Source organism: Lycorma delicatula, chromosome 9 (genome assembly GCF_047948215.1).
Source record: "Lycorma delicatula isolate Av1 chromosome 9, ASM4794821v1, whole genome shotgun sequence".
Lineage (NCBI taxonomy): Eukaryota > Metazoa > Arthropoda > Insecta > Hemiptera > Fulgoridae > Lycorma > Lycorma delicatula.
In genome coordinates this window covers 84,470,292-84,481,517 of record NC_134463.1, presented here as the reverse complement: position 1 = coordinate 84,481,517, position 11,226 = coordinate 84,470,292, and positions in this window count along the sequence as shown.

Genomic DNA, 11,226 nt, shown 5'->3' with positions numbered 1-11,226 from the left:
TCATAATTAGTATCATTCATTTTTGTAACGCACAACAAAACTCATTTCACGAAAAGTTTTTTTTTACATCTCACATGACAGCAATAGACTAAAAATATTAATATATAATATAAATCAGCTGTTCATATAACCATATGTTTACTAGTAACTTTACAGTGTTGCCACTTTGACTGCCAAAAATCTACTCTCATTACTTTATTTACAGACCTCATATATTTTTATATCTTCTTGTATCTTTATCATATCAAAACACATTTTAAACTGTTACAACACATGGACTAAAATCAAATTAAATGCTAAAGAAAGATTCTGCCAGTTTGACTTAAGTTGAGGAAACCAGTGAAATGGTTAAATTTGATTTGTCCCTTATAAATAAAATCTTGATTTACTGATTTTATACATGTTTTTTAATGATTATAATAGTTAAAATCATGGTTCTGAATAGTGAAGACGAAGACTAATAGGTAACGTAATATTGTTTAGATTTTCCTTCTTTTAATTATTGAAGCATATCAATAATTTAAAAAGGGAAATGGGTAGGACAAATGTGGATATAGTAGGAATTAGTGAGGTTCGGTGGGAAGAAGAAGGCGACTTTTGGTCAGGTGATTTTAGAGTAATTAACTCAGCGTCAAATAATGGGCAGGCAGGAGTAGGTTTCGTGATGAACAAGAAGATAGGGAGGAGAGTGGAGTATTTCAAAACGCATAGCGATAGAATCATTGTAATAAGGATAAAATCAAAACCTAAACCGACAACGATTGTTAACGTCTATATGCCTACAAGCGCCCATGATGATGATGAGGTAGAGTGTGTATACGAAGAGATTGATGAAGCAATTAAACACGTAAAAGGAGATGAAAATTTAATAATAGTTGGAGATTGGAATGCAAGCATTGGAAAAGGCAAGGAAGGAAATATAGTGGGTGAATAAGGGCTGGGCAAAAGGAATGAAAGAGGGGACCGACTTATAGAATTTTGCACGAAGTATAATTTAGTAATTGCCAACACCCAATTTAAAAATCATAATAGAAGAATATACACTTGGAAAAAGCCAGGCGATACTGGAAGGTATCAGATAGATTATATCATGGTTAAGCAAAGATTTAGAAATCAACTCGTTGACTGCAAAACTTACCCTGGAGCAGACATTGATAGCGACCATAATTTGGTGATAATGAAATGTAGATTGGGGTTTAAAAACCTGAAGAAAAGGTGTCAGATGAATCGGTGGAATTTAGAGAAGCTTGAGGAAGAGGAGGTAAAGAAGATTTTTGAGGAGGACATCGCAAGAGGTCTGAGTAAAAAAGATAAGGTAGAAAATGTAGAAGAAGAATGGGAAAATGTTAAAAAGGAAATTCTTAAATCAGCAGAAGCAAACTTAGGCGGAATAAAGAGAACCGGTAGAAAACCTTGGGTTTCAGACGATATATTGCAGCTGATGGATGAACGTAGAAAATATAAGAATGCTAGTGATGAAGAAAGTAAAAGGAACTATCGGAAATTAAGAAATGCTATAAACAGGAAGTGCAAACTGGTGAAAGAAGAGTGGATTAAAGAAAAGTGTTCAGAAGTGGAAAGAGAAATGAACATTGGTAAAATAGATGGAGCATACAGGAAAGTTAAGGAAAATTTTGGGGTACATAAATTAAAATCTAATAATGTGTTAAACAAAGATGGTACACCAATATATAATACGAAAGGTAAAGTCGATAGATGGGTGGAATATATTGAAGAGTTATATGGAGGAAATGAATTAGAAAATGGTGTTATAGAGGAAGAAGAGGAAGTTGAAGAGGATGAAATGGGAGAAACAATACTGAGATCTGAATTTAAGAGAGCATTAAAAGATTTAAATGGCAGAAAGGCTCCTGGAATAGACGGAATACCTGTAGAATTACTGCGCAGTGCAGGTGAGGAAGCGATTGATAGATTATACAAACTGGTGTGTAATATTTATGAAAATGGGGAATTTCCATCAGACTTCAAAAAAAGTGTTATAGTTATGATACCAAAGAAAGCAGGGGCAGATAAATGTGAAGAATACAGAACAATTAGTTTAATTAGTCATGCATCAAAAATCTTAACTAGAATTTTATACAGAAGAATTGAGAGGAAAGTGGAAGAAGTGTTAGGAGAAGACCAATTTGGTTTCAGGAAAAGTATAGGGACAAGGGAAGCAATTTTAGGCCTCAGATTAATAGTAGAAGGAAGATTAAAGAAAAACAAACCAACATACTTGGCGTTTATAGACCTAGAAAAGGCTTTTGATAACGTAGACTGGAATAAAATGTTCAGCATTTTAAAAAAATTAGGGTTCAAATACAGAGATAGAAGAACAATTGCTAACATGTACAGGAACCAAACAGCAACAATAACAATTGAAGAACATAAGAAAGAAGCCCTAATAAGAAAGGGAGTCCGACAAGGATGTTCCCTATCTCCGTTACTTTTTAATCTTTACATGGAACTAGCAGTTAATGATGTTAAAGAACAATTTAGATTCGGAGTAACAGTACAAGGTGAAAAGATAAAGATGCTACGATTTGCTGATGATATAGTAATTCTAGCCGAGAGTAAAAAGGATTTAGAAGAAACAATGAACGGCATAGATGAAGTCCTACGCAAGAACTATCGCATGAAAATAAACAAGAACAAAACAAAAGTAATGAAATGTAGTAGAAATAACAAAGATGGACCGCTGAATGTGAAAATAGGAGGAGAAAAGATTATGGAGGTAGAAGAATTTTGTTATTTGGGAAGTAAAATTACTAAAGATGGACGAAGCAGGAGCGATATAAAATGCCGAATAGCACAAGCTAAACGAGCCTTCAGTAAGAAATATAATTTGTTTACATCAAAAATTAATTTAAATGTCAGGAAAAGATTTTTGAAAGTGTATGTTTGGAGTGTCGCTTTATATGGAAGTGAAACTTGGACAATCGGAGTATCTGAGAAGAAAAGATTAGAAGCTTTTGAAATGTGGTGCTATAGGAGAATGTTAAAAATCAGATGGGTAGATAAAGTGACAAATGAAGAGGTATTGCGGCAAATAGATGAAGAAAGAAGCATTTGGAAAAATATAGTTAAAAGAAGAGACAGACTTATAGGCCACATACTAAGGCATCCTGGAATAGTCACTTTAATATTGGAAGGACAGGTAGAAGGAAAAAATTGTGTAGGCAGGCCACATTTGGAGTATGTAAAACAAATTGTTGGGGATGTAGGATGTAGAGGGTATACTGAAATGAAACGACTAGCACTAGATAGGGAATCTTGGAGAGCTGCATCAAACCAGTCAAATGACTGAAGACAAAAAAAAAAAAAAATCAATAATTATGATTTATATCAGTTTGAATTTTCATTCTGAGATTTTAGAGCATAAAATGTTTTAAAATAACAAAATATTAAAATTAATTGTCATATATATTAATAAATATATGAATCATAATACTTATATACTGTTAGTATATGTAAAATATGTGTTACTGTAACTTATATGTATTATTATTCTGTAACTTATTTGTCTTAAGTATATATGTATATTGTACCGAAGATTATAAAAAAGGTTTTAAAAAGAAAACTGAAAACATATTTTTAAATAAGCTACTGAAATTGATTACTCTTTAAGCAAGCAATGTTTTGTTATCTCGTAGATCTGTGTCTTTTTTTTTTCTTTAGCAAAAGCAGTTGTGTCATATACAATTAAGTTTTCATACTAAGCTGGTGAAGTCTAATCCGGTAATTGCTTTAGGAAGAGCAGGCCTAAATGTTTACGCTTTCTTGAAATCCCCAGCACAAGTTTCTTTTACTGATTTCACAAACTCACTGCAATTTTAAAATAATAATTGTAATTTTAAAACAATATTAATATATTCAGTATTATTTACAGTATATCAGTATTATTTTGTAACCATTTTTGAATATTTGACAATTATAAAACTCTGGAATTTATAAAAAAATATTAATCATCTCATTTAATATTTGGCTCTCTTCTTTATTTTCATTTCACATACAATCATTTTTTTTATATTTGTTCTATGAGAGGCCACAATTTTTTCCTTGCATTCTTTAAATTAATCATAGTAAGTGATTCCTATTCATCAAAATGTTAAATCTTACTATGTTGTGTAATTACTTTCAGTCTTTCATTGCAATTGATATGCTTGTAATTTTATATATATATATTTTTTTATTTTTTTTAATGCATGTTTATTTGCATTAGAGATTAACTTATAGCAAAAGGAGTTTATTTCTAGTACAGATGCTTAAGGTCTTGATTAACTTACATATTATCATTATTCCACTTCTCAATGACTTCCATTAAGGAATTAAATTGCTATTTGTGTCCTTAAATATGTATAAAATATAAACAGTGCCTAGACTTAACTGATTGTTAGGATTATTGATAGTTTGTGTTGTTGAGTCTTATGTATTGTGTTATTCTGCCTAACTACTAAAGTTAAATCGTGCCGGTATGTGAATCGACTGACTAAACATTTTAAAACTAAATTTTTTTGTAATTGAAAAATTAATCGTAAAATTATTAATAGTTTTCAACTAAAATGGTATAATACTATTTTACCATGAACATAGACAGCTGAATTGATTTTGTATAATCTGTTATTCCTTACAATGGAATTTTAAAAATATAATCATAAATATTTATAAAAATAACAGTTATTTTAATTATTTCTAATCTACAAATTGTATAGTAACTTTTTCAAAATATATATTCATAGAGAAACTGATGGTGAAATTTTTTTATGGTAAATAAATAAAAAGATTTGTTTTTTTACTAGTACACCTGGCAATGCTTCACTATTGCTAGATTCGAGTTTATATATAGATTAAATGAACACAATTGATAGTTTGATAAAACATTAACAAAATGAACATTATGGAACTTCACATAATTTAACCTTTCCCTTTTCTTTTTTCACTATCCCATTTTCCCTTTTCCCATACTCCCCTTTCCTTTTCTCCCCATCACCCTTTCCTTTCCCTATTTATCTTATTTCCCTTTCGCCCTTCTTTTATTTTTTTCTCCTTTCCCATTTCCTTTTCCTGTTTTTCTTTTTCCATTTTCCTCTTCTTCCCCTTTACCTTTTAGATTTTACCTTTTAGATTTTCCCTTTTTTCCATACATAAATCTGTCCAGTAGTTTTTTAGTCTATAGCAGATACACATATCGAAAACATTGAAATGGAATTGTAAAATATTTAGTATAGCATGTGTTGCGTTTACATCCAACAGATAATGCTGTTTTCTTAGGTATATAAATAGATTTAAGATTTTTTAAAGATTTTTAACAAATTAACATTTACATTTTTATTTATTTAGATTTAAATTCGTATTAATTTCAGGATGTATAAATTTTTTTATTTTGTGAGACGGAATAAAAACCATAATACAACATAAAGGCAGCCACTATATTTTGATACATATTCTTGGTAATGGTATTGTAACTGCGAACTTTTAGTTCCACTTTTGTGTTAAGTATATTAAATAAAAGTTAAGAATCTCATGTTTAAAGATTACATGTAATTGATTAACTTGCAGATTCAAAGATGAAAAAGTGTTGACTATACCAAAGGTACATCTGTAAGTCGTGAGGTTAAAACAAAGTTTTCTCCTTTCCATCTTGATCTAATATTTAATTATTTTAATTAATTTTACCTTCAGTCCAGTAGTTTGTCATAACTTGTTCTGAGATTTAATGTAATAATTTTACTGTAATTCTTACACTTCTCTTCAAATAAATTGAAACTTGATTTTTTTCTATTGAATGGTATATACAAGTGACAATTCAAAATCAACCTTTTTGTGTTAGTACAAATTCTTGAGCATGGAAATTTCAAGAACAAAGACACGGGATACTGGTTTTAAATGATGTTGAGTATAATAATTTAATAGTAGGGTTATAAAAAAGGATATTTTAAATTAATATATACAATTAATTTTAAATTTTATATACCCAAAGGTTGTATTTTTGCAATATGTTTGTATTATTATTATTATTAAGTACTATTGAAAAATATGTACATTTGTATATTTTTGGTTTACAAAAATAATGAATTAGAATTCATTATATATAAATAAACATATTTATGTATTGTTTTTCCTATTTATGTTATATTAATTATGTTTCCAAAAAACTCTGTTCACTTGTATAATAATTTAAAAAATATTTTCAGTAAATTACTTATGAACCAAGTATTGTGCTTTGAATTATGTACCTATTAATTCATTATATTCTGAAGGTTTTATTTTATTTAGATATCTAATGGGGGTCAAAGGCATTACCATCAGTTTGTGGCCGTAGGGATCCTCAAATATTTAGAGTACTTGGCGTAACAATTCTGGGGTACTCTAACTGGGTCAGACTTTCTTCAAACTGCGGAAAGACTACATATCACATCTACATAAACCATTTCTATTACATACAGACACATTCATTAAACAATATCACAAACATACTACACCCAGGGCTTCACACTAATCTCTTTTAGAAAACTATACCAGTGGGGAAGCTTGGATGTGATAGGAAGGTCACTTTTTGATTTAAGAAGTAGCAAATGGCATATCTTGTTTGAGAGTGCATCCACTCTCTGTGTAAATATAAGGCAGTTCCTGTAATGGAATTTGTAAACCTTTTTGATTAAAACTGTTACATAAGTTAACACGGGTGGCTATGAGTCCACTTGAGTGCTTACTTCACCAAGATAGGCGTTTCGGCATTAAGCCTCCTTCAGTTTAGATATTTGCTGTTAGGATGTGTTGAGAACTCTGTGATGGAACTGTGGTATGGGAAGGTGTAGGCATTGATCTCACTCCTGAAAATGGACCAGAGCAGAGAGATATAAGAATGTTTTCATTAGAAACTTATTAAATTTGTGAATTTGTTTCTTGATTTTTGAGTAAATTGAATTGTAGGAAAAGATTATCATTTATCTAATCAACACTTGTTTTGTTGTTATGATAATAGTATTTTTGGTGTTTAAAATGCTGTATCAAGTAATGATCTGAGTGCATAGTCTAATTGAAGATAGATAAGGGCAGAGTTCTTGTGTGAAAACTTTGGTTAATTTGATAGTTGAGGGTTATAAGTTACAGTAGGTGATCATGCTTGGAAGAAGCCATACAAAGGCAATAATAAGTAGTATAAGCGCACTAATGGAAATGTCTACCAAGGCATTTGCATTGATGGCATCCTGACAGAGGCCAAACTGATGACTTTGATGTGTTATCTGGTTTAGAGGTTCTAAAAGATAACCTCCAGTAAAGCTCATCAAGGCTAGCAACAGAGGAGTTTGGGTAGCAACCAGGATCATCACAAGACAGATGTCTTTCCGTATGTGAGTCAGGATGTTAGGTAAGTTAGTACTCATAATGACCTCATTGCAGATGGAAAAAATTAATTGTAGATAAATTAATTGGTAAATCTACTGTTAAAAATATTAAAGATTCCTCCTCTTGAGTATGTAAAAAGTCTTATGCCTTGCCAGACAATGATATTATTAATATAAATGATAAATGTAATGAGAAGTAACACATTACAGTGCAGGTTTTAACTTTTAACATACATTAAAGTTAAAATTACAGGTATATTTGGTAATTTGTGGTCATCTGTGAAGGACAAACCAAAATGAATGTTATAAAGGGTTGGGGGAAAGGTTTCTTTTGCATTTTAATATAAAGGTAAAACAATTTTTTTTTTATTTCAAATGAACTTTATTAAATCAAATATGTGCAGTTTTGATCGACCATCTTTTGCCATTTTTAAGATAAAATCTTATCCCATCTTTAGAACTTGTGTTTTTTGGACAAAAAACTGTGACAAGTGATCTTCATAGGCCTTTTTTGAAGCCAACGTAATACTGTTAAGAAAATCCTCTAGAGCTAGAAACAAATGGTAGTTTTACAGTTCAAGGTCAGAACTATACAGTGATGCAACTAAACTTCTCAGCCAAGTTCTTTCAATTCTAAGATGTTTGGGATCTGCCATTGTTGTAATAGTATGCTATTAATCGTTTGACCAGGTTACTGCATCTCACAGTTGTTTTCCAATACCACCACACATACAAAGAATCGGTTTTCTTGGCGTTAATCTTGGCTTCGCCATCATTTGTGTAACTTCACCTTGCTTCAACCACAATCTTTTCCATAAATTATTTTGTTGTATGATTCATTTTTTATTCCCATAATGAGCCATTTTAAAAATGATTCAATTTCATTCCATTTTAGCAGTAATTTTAAGATGGAAATTCTGTCGATTAAATTTTTTGTTGTTAAATCATGTGGCACCCACATATAGTTTTTTTATCCATCCTTCTTCAAATGGTTTAAAACTGTTTCATGGTCCATATTTAATTTGTAACTAACACTGCTAATCAGCCAGTCTTGCTCAATTTTTTTCACGATTTCACCAATTTTTTCAGTCATTGGCCGACCAGAGAAATATGCATCATTGACAAAAATTTCCAGATTGGAAATTCTTAAACCAGTTTTATGCCACACACACTACTTCATGACATAAACATCACAAATGTTTTTAGTAGCCTGTTGCATTCTTCCCCTTTTATTATAAAATTTCAAAATATATCAAATCTCTTCTTTATTTTCAAGATTGAGTAACTTTTAATTATATAAGCTTCTATAATCATAACCTTTCTAAAAATACTCAGCGATATGTCACATTACAAAAGCATAGAAGTACTGCCAGAGTTACACAATCCTAAATCCACCTACTGTGTAAATACAAAGAAACTTTTTCCCTTCTCCCAATACTTGTATTCAGCAGTAGAAGGCAGTTATATGTAAATTATGGGGCTGCAGCTTTCTCTTTTAGACTATGTGCTTTGAGGATATTGGATTTCACCCAGAATTTCTTCATTCAATTTTCAACCAGCACCTTTAGACTTCACTTTTTATCAAGTATATAAGTGGACAGTGCCTTACAACTTCTAAATTTTTAGAAATATAGAATCTATTCTTTCTTGGTTAGTGGAAGAACTTGCCCTGATCTGATCACCTGCTTTTTTATACTGCCCTTTTCAATTGACCACAAAACAATGATCATCACCCCCCCCTCCACCCCCATTTAGTGTTAGGGCTGATAATGCCATTAATTTACTCAATCTTTAATCACCTTCACTTCACCTTTTTTGACCCAGAGTTTATCCACTGTGGTTAGTAACTAATATATATTTCAACTTTTCATTGTTAATTTATCACAGTGACTGAACAGCCTTAATCTCATATTAAAAACTGTTTCATGAAATTATTATTAGCACTGAACAAAATATTATTTTTTATATCGACAGATCTAGATTTAACAATTTTACTTCTACATTTGTTGTAGATAGCATGACATAACGTTTTGACTCGTTTTCATAGTGTTTTATGTGCAGAGTTATAAAGCACTCAAAATAATTTCATCATCAACAGACAATAATGATTTTCAGCATGGATTTTCTCACTATTCTGTTAGCATTGTCCAATTACTCTAATCATGCTTTCACATAAATTTGTGACTATATCAAGACATAGCTTTACTTTAGCAATGGTCAAATTGAGGTAATAGATGTTAGGAAGTAGTTAAAGGTAGGATACAATCTTTTGACCCACAGATTCCTATGGTTCTCAGAAATCCACCTGATGGCTCTCTTTGCTGTTTGAAATTTACTTTTCATACTGATAACATAGTGAGGTAACTCAACTTTCCTTTTCTAAGCTAATTGGTTGGTGATGACTATAACATGATAAATAGAATGCTTGTTTATTTAAGGCATATTCTCTAATGCAAACTATATTTTGTTAAACTGTTTTAGTTCATATCTATTATTTAATGAAAATGAGAATTCCTCACATCCTTGTTAGCTTTGTTTAATTTACTAGTCATAGTTATACCACAAAACACTAATCCTTTTGTGATTTTGTTTTTATTGTTATAAGAATTTTGCCTTATTTTATGTACTGTTTTTGTTAGTTAGGAACCCTCTGCAGTTACAAAATGCATATATAATGGAGCATTAAACAAATAACAACAATGCAAAAGGGATTAATAAAACATATTTGAGCAAATTTTTATATATAATTAAATTTGAATGAAGAAATTTCTTTTTTTAATTATTTTTTAAAACAAAAATAGAATTAGAATTAAAAATATGTGTGTTGCACTTATAAGAGAGGATACAAATAAATTATTAAAATTAATAATAATAAAGTGAATTATTATTAAAATATGAAACCTATTTTATTTCTTATCAGCCTTTTGTTCCATGTCAAAAGGGGCAACGTGATTTCTGTAGTATTGCTCAAAAACACTAACATTTTGAGCAATATTGTGGTATAGGATCCCAAAACCTCAATGTACCATTGGTCATTGCATCTGGACATTTCAAAAAGCACAGTGCAATTTTTTAAAGAAAGATCTGCATATGCACATGTTTAAAATTCAGCTTAACCAGGAACTGAAGCTAGATGACCATTTGAAATGCAAGATATTTGTTGATTGAGTACTGGAAAATCGACAAATGGATGTCAATTTTGGTAAGAAACTCAATAGCAACAAAGCACATTTCCACCTTTTGTAGGTATGTAAACAAGAAAAATTGTCGCATTTGGGACATATTTAAGTTTGAACAAATACATAACCTGTTAGTTTATTAGCTAATTATAATAAACCTACCTGATAAAAAAATAATCACAAAACAATTGAAAATATGCTTCTTAACTTTTTAATCTTTTATTCTGTTTTGTAATTGCAGAGAATTAATTAATTCATTACATTTTTCTATGAACTCCAATACAAATTTTTTCATATTATTATATTACAAATATTTAATATTACAGCCCTATGTAGATTTATCAAAACTGAACGAATGAAATATTAACTGTACCTATTTCATGTATGTAATTCAATGTAATTATTGTTTATAACAGCATTCCATGTATATTATCAGCAATATCTATATATTGCTGATAATTAAGTACTACTTATGAATTTTGATGTTCATTTTTAAATGGCAAAGCACCAAAGAGTTTTACAATCATTTCAAAAAGAATAAAATTCATCATCAAATAAATTATTATTATATTCAACAAAAATAAATTTTGAATTAACTTTATTGCAATACTTTGAAGATCTATCCCTACAGTCCTCACAATGTATTACTACTAATATAAAAAATTGTCTGTAAGAAAAGAAATAAAAACCTGTTT